Here is a 17142-nt window from a genome sequence, read left to right on the forward strand (position 1 = left end):
GAAAGGGAATGGACTGACTATTCTCTGCGGAAAGGGGTGTGGGGGTGCAGGAAGAGACTGGACAAAAATAGTACACCTATGGATGAGGACAGTGAGGGGAGTAAGGGCATGGGGTGGGGTGGGATCCGGGTGGAGGGGAGCTATGGGGGAAAATGAGGAACAACTGTCATAATCTGAACAATAAAGATTTATTTTAAAAAAAGTCTTGCCCAATCATAATTACTCTATAAAGGGGTCAGAAATCTCAATTTTCAACCAACAGGGACATTACTGAGCATTATAAATAATTTTGTGAATGAATGTATGATACATGGTGCCCATCAGCTCAACTCACACCCCATTTCAAAGTTTTTCTGGAGATTTTTTAGGGCATCTATGTATTAGGTTCAGATTCTTGAAAATTTGAACTGTTCTGGCAAAAATAAATTATTTAAATGTAAAGATAAATATGAACATGCAGTAATGGAGTTAATGGGCACATTAACATAGCTGGTGACTAGACCCTGACTCCTCAAATTGTGGTTATAATAGGGTGACAAAACATCCCAGTTTTTTCAACACTGATGAGTTTCCTTGCACTTTGGATTTTCCTTGCTCTTGGGCAAACCAGAACCTTAGGCCCCACCCCAAGCCTATATTTACAAGATCTCCAGGGAATTCAGATGCACAGTCATATTTGTCATTAGTCATTAACTGAATTGTGTTGCCCAAAATCACAAGTTGAAGTCCTAGCCCAAGTACCTCAGAATGTGATCCTATTTGGAAATAAGGTTGTAGCAGATGTAATTATTTAAGTCAAGATGAGGTCATACTTGAGCAGGGTAGACCCTTAATCCAATATGACTGGTATCCTTAAAAGAAGAGGAGACACAGGGAGAAGGTCGTGTGAATACACAGAGGCACACAGAAGCATGGCATGTGACTGAATGGAATGAGGCAGTAGCAATGCAAGAAATGCCAAGGATTCAAGGTCACCCCTAGAAGCTAGGAAGAAGCAAGGAAAGATTCTACCCAATCTCAGAGGAACCATGGCCCTGCAGACACTTTGATTTCACACTTCTCACCTCCAGAACTGTGAAAGAATAAATTTCTGTTGTTTTAAGCCACACATTTTGTGGTACTAATATATGTCTAAGATTCACTGATCTCCAGTTCTTCAGAATATAACCACAGATGCCATATAACCCAGCAATTCCATTGTTAGGTATATACACAAATGAATTGAAAACAGGTGTTCTAATAAAAACTTGTACATGAATGTTCAAAGTAGCACTAGTCATAATAATTTAAAGGTGGAAACAACCTAAACAAATGTCTATCAGCTGATGAATCTATAAAGCAAAATGTGATATATTCATACAACAAAATACTATTCAGTCATAAAAGAGAATGAAGTACTGACACATGATACAATGTGGATGAACCTTGGAAACATTATACTGAGTGAAAGAAGCCAGACACAAAGACCACATACTGCGTTATTACATTTATATAAACTCAAAAACAAGCAGAGACAGAAAGCAGATTAATGTTGCCTGAGCCTGAGGGAAAGGGGAAATTTTGTGTTATGTGTATTTTATCACACATACACACACACACACACACACACACACACACACACACACATATAATAATAGCAAGGACAAAGGCCCTATGGAGAGCTTGGAGACATATGGAAGCCAGGGATTCATTCCCCACCCCACCCTTGGATTGCGATGGACTCAGTGTGTGGTGGAGCCCCAGAAATAAGTATTTTTAAAAGTTCCTCAATAATCTAGCTGGGATTAAAACCTCTTGGACAGATAAAAGAAATTGCAGAAATAGAATAGACAGTCCTCACGACAATAAGAAAACTTTTGAGGACAGCTTTTAAAATGCACAATCCTAATATACAATACATTCAAACAAGGGACTAGTTTACACTTATTAGAGATATGCATATGAGGAAACTTTTTGATTATAAAGAGGAATTTTTATTATAATATTAAGAAATGAAACAATAGAAAGATGTATATTCAATATGATCTCAACCATGTTAGAACATATAGAAAAGAATTTGGAAGAAAAATCATAGAAAATTTTCACATTGGCAACTCTGAATAATGGGGTTATAGATGACTTTTTTAAAAATATATTTTATTGATTTTCTACAGAGAGGAAGGGAGAGAGAGAGAGTGAGAAACATCGATGAGAGAGAAACATCGACCAGCTGCCTCCTGCACATCCCCCACTGGGGATGTGCCCGCAACCCAGGTACATGCCCTTAACCGGAATCGAACCTGGGACCCTTCAGTCCGCAGGCCGACGCTCTATCCACTGAGCCAAACCAGTTTCGGCTATAGATGACTTTTTTATACTTACTCTATTTCAGAGAATTTCTATGTAACATTTATAAAATAAAATAAAAATATTTTATAAAAATTACCCCCAAAATTAAAATATTAAAGTTTTAGGACTAAAGGCAGGAAAACTTTGAACTGTTTTGAGAACCTGCTTGGATGAAATTTGGCCATATGTCTATTCATCTATATTTCTATATTTATTGACATAACTATGTGCTTTCAGGGTCTCTACTTGAGCACCCCAAATTACTTATACCCTGGGATTCAGAAATGTCTGCAGGATTAAAATTATATTTTTTATAACTTTGTAGCAAAGTGCTAGCATTAGGTCCATTTCAGCACTAAATGTATAGGTTGGTTTTCATTTGCCTGACTAGGGACTGACTGTTACAAATGCTATGTCCTTAGAATGGAATTCTATACAGCCATAAAATTAATGTTGAAGTAGAATTCTTCAACACAGGGAAATTCTCACACTATGTTTTTAAGTAAAAAAAAATTAAGTTATAAATAGTAAATGTAGTATGATGCCAATTTGGAGATACACACAAATAGTAGTAATTATTACCTTATGATTTAATTTTTTTTATTCTTTGCCTTTTTTTGCATTTAGTAAATATTCTATAAAACACATACTTCTTTTATAATTAGACAATATTTTATTTTCAATTGTTAATTTTTCAGGACATCTAGACTCATATTTGGTTTGGGCGAGCTATGATACCTTGTGTAACTTCCTTTTTTACCAATATATTCAAAATGACTTTTTTTTTCAAAAAAAAATAGGTGACAAGATAATGGCATCTTATCTCTGCTAGGCTGAATGGCAGTCACTCTTTTGCCCTGTATTCCATAATCATGAAGTATCATGTGAAGTATGACATGAACCTTTTTTTTGTCTTTCTGTCATCTTTCTAAATAATTAAAGTCACCTTACTACATAGTAGCTGCTGAAACATCCTCCTGACATATATCCTATGCCATTTTTGAAGGATTTTGTGAGAACTTATAAACACCCCAGAGCTAGTTCTAGAATGTCAGCTTCTTTCCTTTTAAGTTTCAAATTATATTTTTGTTGTATACCAAGTAGGACTAGAGGAAATCAATCTATGTTAATCAATTTTAAGACAACACACAAATCCCTAACACTTTAGAGCAGAATATGACTTTATAATTTCCTTGTAGTTCACATGTCATGGCCTATCCCTTTATTAGAGAATCCTGTCATTAATAAAAGAATCTACATTGCTTCATTTGTGTTTGAAGAGCTGAAAATGCTGTACTTAGTGAGTTCACAGCCTCGCTGCCAACAGGCATGCACCTGCCAGGTTGAGTGGGTATAGCCATCTGGAGCAGCATGGAACAGGGTTAGAAAAGCTTTTTTTTTCAATTTGCAAAGAAAGAAATTACTGCATAAAATGAGTGCAATGGGACCAAAAAATGAATGCCCTCTCTACTCAACTGCTGTTCCTGAGCAAGAATTAATTTAGCCCTTTGGTTATTTTCAGAGAGCTTTGGGAAGAAAATCCATTTTATAAATCCCCATGGATACAGAGATTGCTGCATGGTTATCATCACACCCACTGCCCTAGGATCCCTGTGGACTGTTATATGGCTCGGTTGACTCTGATTCCCCAACACTTGCTGCTGTGAAGCACTTTGATGTCCTCACTGCTGATAAGCCCAGTATGAGGTTCAGAGAGCAATGGATCCAAGGTGAACTAACTGGCTGCCTTGGGCTCACTGCAGGTATTAATACTCTTAGTTTTACTTGGGTGCAAGTCCGAAGACTGGAATGGTAAAGATTATATCTTTAACCCACTGCACTGTCAGTCTGAGAATATAATGAAAAGAGGCTTTTATTGACTTTACCCTTAAGATTTCTGGGATCTTTCTGGGGGTCCTCATGTTACCAAAGCAATGGATGTTCAATTCAGTGATTAATCAGCCAAACTGGGTGTCTTAGTTTTGCTACGCCCAAAAGCAGACCTCAAAAAAAAAGTATCCAAATGCAAGTAACTTATTTTGGAGGTAATCCTGAGAAACACTGTTAGGTGAAAAGGGGAGCAAGACAAAGAAGATAAGGAAAGTGATTAAAGGGTGAATTTTCCAGCAAGACATCACTGTGGAATCCGAAGGAAACTTGCTGAATGTTGATGCAGACTTGTACCTTACAGTTATCTCAACTGAAAGGCTTGAGAGCTGGAGTTCTTATTCACCAATTCCCATCCATCAGTGCATGAAAGCTGCTCCCAGAGGGCTTTAATTTTCCAGTACGTACACCTGACTTGTAGAATATCCAGATATTCTGTGGTGTGATTTTTTTTATTTTCAAGAGAAAGGGAGAGAGAGAGAGAGAGAGAGGAGAGAGAGAGAACATTGATTTGTTGTTCCACTCATTTATGCATTCATTGGTTGCTTCTTGTATGTACCCTGATCCAGGATCAAACCCACAACCTTGGCGTATCAGGACAATGTTCTAACCAACTGAGATACCTGGTGAGGGCACAATATCCATATATTCTGAATTCTATGAGAATTCATTCTCAACTCCAAATAAATAATTTCATATTTTCCTAATTAAACATGAAAACACACATTTTGTAAAGTCTTCATTTTCTGAATTCCTGAGAAAACTGTTTCATTCTGGGTCCAAGAGCACAGAATGAGTTAAATGTTTATGTTCATGTGCCAATCATAGATTGAATTAAGCAACGTACAAGTTATATAGAAGTGCATTCGGTTCAAAATATGCTGCCTCTGTGATATGAAGTTTGTTTTCTCAAAGGACAACAATCCATGATAATTGGTAAGTTGTAGATGAGAATGTCTTTTAAGTCCACATAACTTCACCAAGTAAATAGTGAGTCATTTCAGTTGCTTATTTAATCTCATAATTAACAATATTTTGCTTATAAGTAATTGAAATTGATGAAACATAAAAGACAGAAGCATTTTCCAAGTAGTAATTGTAAATCAAAATTGTCATTTGCTAAGGCAAAACTTGTTCTGCTACAGGATTCTAAACACCACTCATTCCCAAGACTGTATATCCTCTGCAAAGGTGCTTTTATTTATTAAAAATATATTTTATAAAGTACAATAGTCATATAGAAAAGGTGCACATATCATAAGTGATAACACCTGTGATATTAGCCCATAGATCAATAAATAAGATATGGCTAGTAATACCAGAAGTCCCATTATGCTTACTTTTTAAATAAAGCCTGAACTTAGCCAATTTTATACAGCCTTTGTAGGACTAATTTACTAATTTACTTATATGGTCAAACACTACCAAACTCTCTTTCTTTAAAAGTCACAGTAGCCGCATAGCTTAAAATCCAAAATAAATAATTCAGAGAAGATTAAATTGAAAACAAAATCAAATTTTTTACTCAGAAACAATTTCAAATTCATTTCTGGTCATTAAAACTAAGCACAATTGTTTCCTCCAGTAAATGTGTTAAAGGATCCAGAGTTTAGATATTTATCTAAACTAGATATTTATTTCCCAACATGCAATTATATTGTTAAAGTGAAAAAGTCTATTTGTCCAAGACCTAATTCAAAGTTAGAACAAACTGTATACTTTAATGATCTTCTGCATGCCCCTCTTATTTTTTACTGTGCGTGCTAGAGAACTCCCAGATTAAGTGTTGCCAAATTTCACTAGGCCTGTATAAACTTCCTCCTGGTAATTTGAAGGTTAACCTTCCTGTCTTGTGATTGTTCCACCGACAGACAAGCCTCCTATGCAAAGCTATCCCAGTTTTCCTGCCTTGGGAGGAGGATTGGTGATAGCAGGGTAAGAAAGCACTTATGACCTACTTCTAGTTTTCTGGTTTGCTTTATGTGTTTTTCCCAGATCAGCAGGTACTTTCCTCCCACTATTTAAGGTAGTTCCCCAAAATTCACTTACTCATTCAAGTATTTTATTCATTTGATAAATCTTTGAGTTCCAATAGGTCTGGCAATATCCCCTAATATCCCCCTGCCATAACTCACCCCCAACTACCACATACCCACACCCCTTTGACTCATTTCAGGTAAAGCATAAAGGAGGCTAGGGAAATGTATGCCCTGTCCTGGGGTCTTTCACATTACCAAAGTCACCAGAACCACGTGGCATATCTCCATTTTAGATGGTAGAGCAGGGATGTGGTGGTTTACTCCCATGAGAGTTCTTCAGGAAACCAAAGTGCTATTATCAGCAAGATTTGCCTTCTGTCCTTTGAATGCTATTAGGCAGTTCAATAGGTTTGACTATCAAAAGAAATCAAAGTTATTAAGTATTGCAAGGTGTCAAAGTTATAGCTAAGATTTGGGCAACATAACTTTGGGGTTAACAAGATAGCTCTGGAAATGGATGACAATTACAGTTCAGCTCTATGCCTATAAAGTCAGTTTTGTAATCAATATTAGGAGAATATTATCTCTGTCTCCATTAGGCCAAGCAGCATGGTATATGACCATAACAATTTTAGTCCTATTTGCTCTCTCCTTTAAATCATAGCTAAATGTTTTCCTGAAGGTTCCAACCTTAAGCCAGTGGATTTGCTAAAAAGTTTATCTATTCTTAGTGTACCAATTTTAGTGTCTTCCTCTTCTACTGGATATTTTCTTTTGAACAATAACTAGCCCCTTATTTCCATATTCTTGGAAAGAGTCCATTATACCATGTACCAAATTTCATCGATACCTGTGAGATCCTATATGCCTCAGAATATTAAAATATTAGATCACCTTTTTATTGATGTTAATGATAACTACTCCTTGTATTGTTATACAGCTGGAGTAGCAAACATCTGGTAAGTATGCTCTAATCCCTCCTTCCTGCACAAGGCAGGCATTGTTAATCAGACACAGCTTTCTGAATATAGCTTCACAATATTTTTCAACACAAAGTTCAGAAAATCCCTACCAAGTTAAAGCTTATTTGCCATTCTTGGGAAGTTAGGTATGAATCCTGTTTTTAGGGGTTAATATCAAGAAAATTACTTTTCAAATAGGTCTGAGTCTATTTTTAATTTGGAAGGGATTAAAAGAAAGAGAAGAGCAAATAGACCATTGCTAATATAAAGCAATGTTTTTCCAAGGAGAATGCTTATTGGATTTAATTTCCATTCCAGACGATGGATTCTAATGTATAAACAGAATCTCCTGAGTTTGGAGAGACCTCTCCTGGGTCATTCAGCTCATAGCTCAGCACTACCATAAGATATACCTCATTATTTTTCTTAAATCCTATCTTAAAAATGAATGAGTGTCTAATGATTCTTTAAATAGTGATTTTACTATCTCCTCTGGAAGTATCTGCCATAACTTCTATATTCTAATAGCTTCATAATTTCTGTATTCTAATAGCTTCTGTATTTTAACAGCTACCAATTATTCTCTAATATTTATTTAAAATTTCCCCAAAGCATCAACAAGTCCATTGCTGCATCCTTTATGCTCACCCCTGCTTTTAACCTTTTGAACTAATTTGATGGGCAGTCACAGCTGGCAGCCACTGGTCATTATAACCCCCTCAGAATTAACAATTATTCCTGACCAGTTCCCATTTTGAACTCCACCTCCCCTGACTCCAAAAGCTTGCAGAATTCTTGGCAGTCATGCATCTGGCCCTTTGGATTTAATACTGTTACTTTGGGTCTTGAATTTTCTCACTTGGTTATTTTCTTTCTTTTTTCCGTGTTTAGGGCTGCTTCAGCCAGAAACCCCTGCAGTACTACTCTCTATTATTCAACTCACATAGGGGTAATTCAGAAAAATTCTTCTAGAGCCTCATTTAGAATGTTGACATTAAAGCATGATTATGTCTAGACTGTGCATGCCAGGGTCTATTAATTAGCATCCTTATTAACCATAGATGGAGGGAAGTTATCTTTGTGATATGATTTGAGTGGGTAATTTTCTTAATAAAAAAAATATATCTTCCCTTTTCAGACGTGCTTGAAATTCCTCACAGGAAAGCCTTCTCCTTGATTAATCATAAGGCAATCCAAGATTCTCTTTTAAAATTCTGATGACCTTGAAGAGGTGACCCATTAGCTCAAAAACCCTAGTATGAATTCGATTTTTTTAGCCCACTTTATTCTCAAACAGATGATAGTTTAGCATAGTAATATAATGCAGTCCTTGGAAGAAGTGATGCTGAAAGGGAAGAAATGGCAGCAAGGTCATGTTAGCAAAGCACCAAAGGAATATTTTGCCTATTTCACCATGTGGTCATGGACTAACCTTAACTTAAGTTTCACACCCACTATGAGTAAGACTTGTTTCCTTAAGGCTAGGTTCCAAATTAATATCTCTCCCACTTATCAAATGTTCTTTATTCATTTATCTTACCTTTGGCCATCTGAAACTTCAAAAATTAGCTTAATGCCATCTTATTTTCATTATCCAAGAGGCTTTTATTATTTTTCACTGTCCATCAAATCTCAGCTTCCTCTCAAGGCCAAAATCATTACGTACTCCCCACAAAGCCGTCTCTGAGACTTCAATGCTGACATAGTATCTCCTTACTCTAAATTTCTTTAGCAAAAATTACTCTAAGGAATGAAAGTGAAAAGAAATCAAATTATGTTCATTGAGTATCCAGTTTACTCCAGGCACTAAGCTAAGCACATTTCATAAGGTATAACATCTTTAATATTCACAACAACCATTTCACATAGGTGTTAGTATCTCCATCATATAATGAAAACTGAAATCAGAAAGGCTATGTAGCTTTCCAAAATTTAAAAAAAAAAACAGGTAAAAAGTTGTCCTTTTAAAGAATTATTTTAATAAAGAAGGGTTTCAGAATGCTACTCCTTATTTGTGATGCACATGGTTAACTTTCTTAATTGATAAATGAGACTCAAGGCAAATGATGCTAGTTATATAACCACTTTGCTTTCTTGTAGGTTTGAAGCATATAGGCTTTGTACTATAGAACAGGTAAAATGGAAATTGGGGTCGGGTGAAGGGAAGATAACTGTTCTTATTAAAGGAAACATAGATCTGCTTGGAAAATTGGCCTGCACTTAACTGGGATAGTTAAGGAGAAACACGTTATGTCTTATGTTCTTAAAGCAAGCCATTAGATTGAAGTAGTCAGCAAGATTCTAATTCCAAACCTGTGAACATTCAAATAATCTAACTAGCTAGTGCTGGGCAGCTTTTTAGTATCTGGATGCCTAGAAAGTCTATGTTTAAGACAGTAAAACTTTTCTGATCTACATAAAGATAGGAAGAGCATCAAATAAGAAGCAAGTGAAGGTTTCCTACACACCTAGAGGCTAAGTAAGTGCTCCCAGTCAATGAAAGCAGGGAGACATCATCCTTAAGTACTTGTCTAGAGTCCTGATTTCAGCAACTGTTGCCCAGGGGACACCTCCAGATCTCCTGGTCTGGAGGCCAGCAGGAACTATTTGTGGCCTCACAGGACTGTGCAAATTTTCATACTATAAAAGCTTCTGACTAAGGATTTGACTTCCAGTCAGTCTGAAAGTACTTACTGAATGAGATTCCTCCTCTTGGAACAGTGACAGGTTCTGGTACACTCTCAACATCTGGTGTATATCATGAATAACTAAGGCGAGGCAATCACAAAGGTTTGAGAGACAAACAAAAGCCACATGACCACTCCTTCATGATTGAGAAAGGTAGCTGTTTCATCTAAATTCTCCAATCAAACCACAGGGTGGCTGAATTAACTTAAAAACAAAACAAAACACGAGACCCACTATATGCTACCTAGAAGAGACTCATATCAAACCTAAAGACACACAAAATCTGAAAGTGAAGTGATGGAAAATGATATTCCATGCAAGTGAAAATAAAAAGCTAGGGGAGCAAAACTTATATACACAAAATAACTTTAAAATAAACACTGCAACAAAAGAGTAAGAAGGACATTAAGAGGATATATAGTTTACAAATATTTATACACCCAACGTAGAAGCACCTGAATATATAAAGCAAATATGAACAGAAATAAAGGGATAAATTGACAGTGTTACAATTATAATAGAGGACTCTAATACGCTGCTTACATTAATGGATAGATCACTCAGACAGAAAATCAATAAACTGTAGCCTTAAATGACACAATATATCAAATGAATTTAATTGATAGATATAGAACATTCCATCCAAAAGCAACAGAATACACATTCTTTTCAAGTGTACATGAAACATTTTCCAGGTTGGATGATGTGTTAGGACACACACACACACAAATCTCTGAATAAATTTAAGAAGATTGAAATCTTATCAAACATCTATCCTCACCACAGTGGTATGAAACTACAAATCAATTACAAGAAGAAAACTAGAAGAAATACAAACACATGGAGACTGAACAACACTATCAAAAAGAAAATTACAGGCCAATATCCCTGGTGAACATGGATGCAAAAATACTTAATATAATGTTAGCAAATCTAATTCAATAATGCATTAAAAGAATCATGCACCATGATCAAGTGGGATTTATTTTAGTTTTGTAGGGATGGTTTAAAATCCACAAATCAATTAATGTGATATACCATATTAAAACATGAAGGATAAGCCCCAGCCAGTTTTGCTCAGTGGATAGAGAATTAACGTGAAGACCAAAGGATCCTGGGATCAATTCTGGTCAAGGGCAAGTACCTTGGTTGCAGGCTCTTCCCTGGACCAGGCCCTGGTCAGGGCTTATGCAGGAGGTAATCAATTGATGTGTTTCACTCACATCAATGTTTCTCTCTATCTTTCCCGCTCTCTTCCACGCTTCCTAAAAAATCCATGGGAAAATATCCTCAGGTAAGGATTAACACACAAATAAACAAAAAAAGAAGGATAAAAAGCATAAATCACCTCAATAGGTACAGAAAAATCATTTGACAAAAATTCAACACCCAGTTATGAAAAACATTCTCAATAAAGTGGATATAGAAAGAACATATCTCAATACTAGTGGCCCAGTGCACAGATTCGTGCACATTGAAAGGAAATTAATTAGAAGAAATATTTTAATATCGCTATTCACCCTTTATAATAGAAGTGTCAACCAAATTCATGATCGACAATGACAGATCAAAACACATGTGTGCGATTGGCCCCAGCCAGAGCTTTATATGGTCTAAATCTCTGTTTCCCGGCTAATGAAAAGAAAATAGGATTCCACTGAGTCTCCTATCTACCTACCCCAGGATTTCTGTGAGGATCAAATGAGATGAGGCACAGACATTTGGTTACAGTGTAAAATGTTTCCACCTGACTATAAAGCAAGTCGTGTTCCTGGGCTGAAGAAACTGCAAGGAAGCTAGTTGCTAGGGAGAGGAAGCTGGGTGTAGCTACATGATTTCATTACCCGGTGCCCACAGCGACCATTTCCATGCTGGGCTGGCTGTGGTCCACATTTTGCACCATGGGGTCTTGGCAGCATCAGCTGCAATTTGGTGGGGTGTCCCTATGGGGTGGTGGCAGGGCCTGTGTCCCACTTGGGGGAAGCTGAGTTGCTTTGTGGGAGCCAGATCTGTGGTGGCATTTCTCTGTGCATTTCATGGCAGCTCCTGCATTGAGAGTCTGCCCCCTGGTGGTCAGTGTGCATCATAGCAACCGGTCAGACAGTCAGACACTTAGCATATTAGCCTTTTATATAGAGAGATGATAAAGGCCATATATGACAAATCCACAACTAACTTCATATTCAATAGTTAAAAGCTGAAAGCTTTTTCTTTAAGATCAGGAACAATAAACAGATGCCCACTTTCACCAGTTTCATTCAACACTAGAGGTCTGGTGCACAAAATTCATGCACAGGTCAGGTCCCTAGGCCTGGCTGGTGATCAGGGCCAATCGGGGTCAGGCTGATCAGAGCCCAAAGGCCCTGCCGGGGTCAGGAGAGGAGTTAACTGTCACCAGGCCAGGCGCAGAAGGAACAGATGCCAGATGCTAATGCCACCATTGGCACCCCACCACCACACGGTTCCCCAACCCCTCCGCCTTCCCTTGCCACCACGCTGCCACCGGGGACTGCCGGCTGGGGGTAAGGATGAGGGGGAAGGACCATGGGAGGTTAGCTGCCATCCCCAAGGAGGGAGCTGAACCTTGGTCCCCCTGGGAAAGGGGCTGCATTCACCCCCGGTTTCCTGTCCCAGACCAGGGACCGAAGGCCCCAGCGGGGTCAGGAGAGAAGGTGACAGTTGCCAGGCCAGGCACGGAAGGAATGGATGCTGGATGCTGATGCCACCTTCGGCACCCCTACACCGTGCAGTTTCCCACCTCTCTCCCTCTTCCTTCCTGCACCACTGCATTGCCACAATGGCAGGCAGGCAGTGGGCCAATTGGGGCTTGGGGGCCAGGGGGATGGCTGGGAGGAGGGACCATGGGAGGTTGGCTGCCGACCCTGAGGAGGGAGCCAGTCCTCGGCCCCCTGGGAAAGGGGCCTTGTTTGCCACCACCCACCTCTGATTCTCTGTCCCAGCCTGGGACCTGGCCCCAATCAGGCAATCGGGGCCTGCCAGCTAGGGGTAGGGACCACGGTAGATTGACCAGCTGGGGGAGGTTGGCTGTGGGAGCGCACTGATCATCAGGGGGCAGCTCCTGCATTGAGCATCTGCCCCCTAGCGGTCAGTGCATGTCATAGCGACCAGTTGTTCCAGTCATTCGGTTGTAATGGTCAGTTAGGCTTTTACATATATAGATAGTATTGGAAATCATAACCACAGTCATTAGACAAGAAAAAGAAATAAAAGGCATCCAAATTGGAAAGGAAGGAGTGAAACTGTCATTATTTGCAGATGAGATGATATATAGAGAAAATGCTAATCATACCATCAAAATTTACCAGAACTAGTAAAGGAATTCAATAAAGTTACAGGATACAAAATTAATATACAGAAATCTGTTGTGCTTCTATATGTTATTAACAAAATATCAGAAAGTGTAATTAAGAAAACCATTCCATTTTTAATTGCATTAAAAAGAATAAAATGCCTAGAATAAATTTAACAAAGTCAAAGAACTGTACTCTAAAAACTACATGACATTGATTAAAGAAATTGAAGATGACACAAATAAATGGAAGGATATATTGTGCTCATGGATTGAAAGAATTAATATTGTCTAAATGAATGTATTTCCCAAAGAAATCTACAGATTCAATGTAATCTCTATCAAAATACCAATGCCATTTTTTTGTTGTTGTTAATCCTCACCCGAGGTTATTTTTTCTATTGGTTTTAGAGTGAAAGGGAGAAAGGGAGGGAGTGTGAGAGGGAGTAACACTGATGTGTGAGAGAGACACATCAATTGGTTGCCTCTCCCACACACCATGACTGCTGAGGATCACACCTGTAACTACAAATCAATTACAAGGTACATGCCTTTGACTGGACATTAAACCTATGACCCTTTGGTGCCCAGGTTGATGCTCTCTAACCACTGAGAACACTGGCCAAGGCACCAATGGCATTTTTTACAGAACTAGAATAATCCTAAAATTTGTACAAACAAACACAAATGACCCAGAATAGCCAAATATTGAGAAAGAAAAACAAAATGGAGGTATCACACTCATAATTTTAAACTATAGTACAAAGCCATATTAATTAAAACAGTATGATTACTTACTCAAAAACACATAGATCAATGGAACAAAATAGAGAGTCCAAAAATAAACTCACACATATATGGTTAATTAATTTATGACAAAACAGGCAAGAATACACAATCAGAAAAACACTCTCTTCAATAAATGGTGTTGGGAAGCCTGGACAGATGCATGCAAATAAATGAAACAGGACCACTATCTTACACCATATACAAAAATAAACTCACAAAGGATGAAAGATGTTAATGTAAGGCCTGAAACCATAAAAAAAAAAATCCTGGAAGAACACATAGGCAGTAAGAGTTTTGACATCGATCTTCACAGTGTTTTTTAAAATATGTTTCCTCAGGCAAGGGCAACAAAAGCAAAAATAAATGGGACTACATTAGTTAAAAAACCTTCTGCACAGCAAAAGAAAGCATCAACAAAATGAAAAAGCAACCTACTGAATAGGAGAAGATATTTGCAAGTGATTTATCTAATAAGGGTTCAATATCCAAAATGTATAAAGAACTTACAACTAAATATGAAAAAAAATAAATCTGGTTAAAATATGGGCAAAGGACCTAAATAGACAACTTTCCACAGAAGATATACAAATGGCCAACAGGCACATGAGGAGATGCAATAGCCTGGATGGACCTGCAAGGTATTATGCTAAGTGAAATAAATCAGAGAAAGACAAGGATGGTATGATTTCACTTATATGTGAAATCTAACAAAAAAATGAGTGACAAGAAAAAGGAGACATAAACTCTAGATACAGAGAATGAACTAGTAGTTGCCAGAGGATGTGGGTGCATGGGTGTGGGGATGGGAAAAATAGGTGAAGGGGATTAAGGACCACAAACTTATTACAGTTATAAAATAATAATTCATAGGGAAGTAGCAAACAGCAAAGGGGATCTAATACAGTAATAACTTTGCATGGTGACAGAACATAGCTAGATTTATTATGGTGATCACTTCATAATGTATATAAATATTGAATATAATATTGTAAGCCAATTATACTTCAATAGAAATTAGTGTTCTCCTTTACTTCTTGGAACATTTTAATAATAGTTGCCTTCAAGTCTTTGATATTTCAACATGTGTCATCTAGGCATTGGTGTTTGTTGGTTGTCTTTTCCCATGTGAGTTGAGATTTTTTTTTCCTGATTTTCTGTATGCTGAATAATACTAGATTTTATCCTGAATATTTTGGGAGGCTCTGGGTTATAAAATTCTGGATCTTGTTGAAATCCCATGGGTAATGGAGACACTTTTTAAACAGGCAATCAAATTGTTTGAGTTCAGGCTGCGCATTTCAACCAGCCTACCAGCTTTCTATGGGTTGTGGTTCTAATGTCACTTGAGTTTCAAAACTTTTGCAGTATTATTAAGATTTGTCTTATATGTGTGTGCCACCCAGTGGTCAGTCTGGGACCTGGACTGTGTTCTAACCCATAATTCAATTCTCAAAATTTGTGTTATGTTGGTTAGGGTCAGGTCCACATTAGCACAGCTAAGGAGTGAGCCTGGGAATTCATAAACAACTTTATAGGGTGGTTTTCCTAAGCCCTGCTCTCTTCAACATTTTTCCATTACTTTTTTCCCCCTGGAACTCTCCTTTCAGTCTCTGATCCCAGAAAGATGGGGTTTTAGATACTATGCTATGCACTTCCCACTATTGTACCCATGTCTGAGACTGAGCAGCAGGAGGGAAGGGGGAGAAAAACTGCAGTAGGATTCACCCATCCTTCTGGGGCATAGCTCATCTGATCATACATAATTATTTTCCTCCTCACTCAGAGTTTTGAGGATCTGTAGGCCTGCATCGATAGTGCTGTCTCTAAGCATCTTGAGTTCTCTTTCCTTACCCTTCTAGATTTTGGGCTGCCTTGAGTCTAGGCCAGGGGTGAGCAACCTTTTTGTGAGTGCGTGCCAAACCAGCAAAATCTCTGACTCAAAATTCTTCTGCGTGCCAACCCTAAATTTTTTGAGAACATGTTACACCTGCTTGATACCTCTTAAGGTGTACGTATGTGAAGAACCTTGAACAAATAATAAAATTCATTCGAGCGACAAAAACACAGTATATGATGATGAAAAATACATTTATTTTGTAATGTATACATGTACACTGATAGTCTGACAGAAAACTTTGTGACTCCGTTTGATATTATCAGTGGGACTTTTGGTGCTGCATCACTGATGACAGAGATTTTACATCAGGTTTATATCTCGTGACCTTCAGAGATATGCACGAGTTACTACTTTTAAGATGCACCTACACTGAATTTATCTGAAAAATAAAAAAGTTGATATTAAGAAAAAAATTGTAAATGGAAGATTATAAGAGAGGGTTTCGCGTGCCAGCAAAAGTTACTGGCGTGCCATGTTTGGCACGTGTGCCAGGGGTTTCCCACCCCTGGTCTAGGCCATGTATAGCAGAGGAAAAAATAATTGATATACTCGCCACTAGTTTGGTAGTACTTTGGATTCTGGTCTGTCTTCTTTCTTAGTCTGAATGCTATTGTTTACTTTTCAGAATCCTCAAATAGCTGTTCTTTGCATTCTTAGAACCAGAATCTCCTATTTTATATCTTGCTACAAATACATCTCTGGCATGAGTGGGGGAGGATAGGGAGTAACGTGGGGATAAGGACACATATGTAATAACTTAATCACTAAAAAATACATTTCTGTATGTATTAACAGAATATCTTTTTTATATTTTTACAACTTTTTCCTTGGAAAAACCACCTCAACTGCTGATTAACAATAGTACCTTAGGCAGAATAACCTATAAGCAGAGAATTAGACTGGGATTCTTTGAGGGAGTTCTCAGGAGAAACCTCTAAGGTAGTGAAGGAAGCAGGAAAGGCAGGAGAAGAAGCTAAACAAGGAAGCTATTTTCTATTTAGCAGCTGTGAGGATTGGCTGTTCATAGCTCCAGATGCACCTTTTTTTCTGGAGAATTGATCTTGATTCTGAGTAAGATGGAGTCAGCAGCTGGGACATTAATCACACATATCAGTGGTGATAGTCACTGAGTGCAGATATTTCCTTCCAAAACACAGAGAACCAATAGTGATGTCATTGCAGCCTTTAAGGAAATGCTTCTCAATATTTAGTGTGCATGAGAATCATTGGGAGACTTGTTAATGGTGTGGATTCCAACACCAATCCAGAGATTCTTATTCAATAAATCTGCAATGGGACCTG

This window comes from Myotis davidii, unplaced genomic scaffold, assembly GCF_000327345.1.
Source record: "Myotis davidii unplaced genomic scaffold, ASM32734v1 scaffold960, whole genome shotgun sequence".
Lineage (NCBI taxonomy): Eukaryota > Metazoa > Chordata > Mammalia > Chiroptera > Vespertilionidae > Myotis > Myotis davidii.